This window comes from Marmota flaviventris, chromosome 6, assembly GCF_047511675.1.
Source record: "Marmota flaviventris isolate mMarFla1 chromosome 6, mMarFla1.hap1, whole genome shotgun sequence".
Taxonomy (NCBI): domain Eukaryota; kingdom Metazoa; phylum Chordata; class Mammalia; order Rodentia; family Sciuridae; genus Marmota; species Marmota flaviventris.
In genome coordinates this window covers 135,062,644-135,064,153 of record NC_092503.1, presented here as the reverse complement: position 1 = coordinate 135,064,153, position 1,510 = coordinate 135,062,644, and the positions used below count along the sequence as shown (strand labels likewise).

Genomic DNA, 1,510 nt, shown 5'->3' with positions numbered 1-1,510 from the left:
ACAAATCTCCTAAAGCTCAAGAAGTAAAATCAAGAATCAATAATTGGGGTGTTATCAAACTAATAAGCTTCTTTACAGCAAAGGAAACAATCAAGAACATGAAGAGAGAGCCTACAGAATGGGAGAAAATATTTACCACCTGCACCTCAGGTAGAGCATCAATCTCCAGGATATATAAAGAATTCAAAAAACTTAATACCAAAATAATAATAATAACCCAATCAATAAATGGGCAAAGTAATTGAACAGGCATTTCACAGAATAGGAAATATGAATGGTCAACAGATATACAAAAAAATTCAACATCTCTAGCAATTAGAGAAATGCAAAATTAAAACTACATTAAGATTTTTATCTCACTTCAGTCAGAATGGCAATTATTAAGAATACAAGTAACAATAAATGATGGTGAGGATGTGGAAAAAAGGTACACTCATACAGTGTTGGTGGAACTGCAAATTAGTGCAACTCTGGAAAGCAGTATGGAATTCCTCAGAAAACTTGGAATGGTGGACTGGGATATAGCTCAGTTGGTAGAGTGCTTGCCTCACATGCAAAGGCCCTGGGTTCAATCCCCAGCACCACCAAAAAAAAAAAGAAAGAAAGAAAGAAAGAAAGGAAGGAAGGAAGGAAGAAAGGAAGGAAGGAAGGAAGGAAGGAAGGGAAAAGAAAAGAAAAGAGAAAAGAAAAAGAAAAATACTTGGAATGAAATCAATTCGATTCATTTATCCCACTCCTTGGTTCATACCAAAGGATTTAAAATCAGGATACTATAGTGACACAGCCACATCAATGTTTATAGCAGCTTAATTCACAACGGCTAAGCTATGGAACCAACCTAGGTGCCCTTCAACAGATGAATGGATAAAGAGAATGTGGAATGTATCACACACACACATACACACACAATGGAATATTACTCAGCCTTAAAGAATAAAATTATGGCCTTTGCCAGTAAATGGATAGAACTGGAGACTATGTTCTCTTCAATATGTGGATGTTAACACACTATAAGGTGGAGGTGGAAAACAGAAATTCATTGGATTAGACAAAGGGGAATAAAGGGAAGGAAGGGGAAGGGGAATAGGAGACTGTAGAAGGAATCATACATAACTATCTTATGTTCATATGTGAACATACAATCAAGTGAAACCCCACGTCATGTACAATCACAAGAAAATGGGATCCTAATTAGGATAAGTTATACTCCATATATGTATAATATGTGAAAATATACTCTACTGCCTTGTATATCTTAAAAGAACAAATAAAAAAGGATATAGTATGCCAAGGGACATATTATATGTGCATACAGTATGTTCAACAGTATTACATATATTATAATTTAGTAGTCTATAAAATCTAATTAGTGGTCTATATTTTCAAACTGTTAGATCCTCATTATTTGCGGAGTCTGTATTTATGAATTCACCTGTTTACTAAAATATGTTCGTGGTCCCTAAATCAATACTTTCATCACTCTCATGTTTGTTCACAGACACGTGCCTGC

General features: G+C 34.8%; 1 non-coding gene across 1 annotated transcript; it reads left to right on the top strand.

Annotated features, from left to right (window-relative positions):
- The first annotated feature begins 508 nt into the window (after nt 1-508).
- Trnav-cac (transfer RNA valine (anticodon CAC)) lies at nt 509-587 on the top strand. Its single transcript has one exon. It is a non-coding gene; the product is annotated as a tRNA-Val (tRNA).
- The last annotated feature ends 923 nt before the right edge of the window (nt 588-1,510 follow it).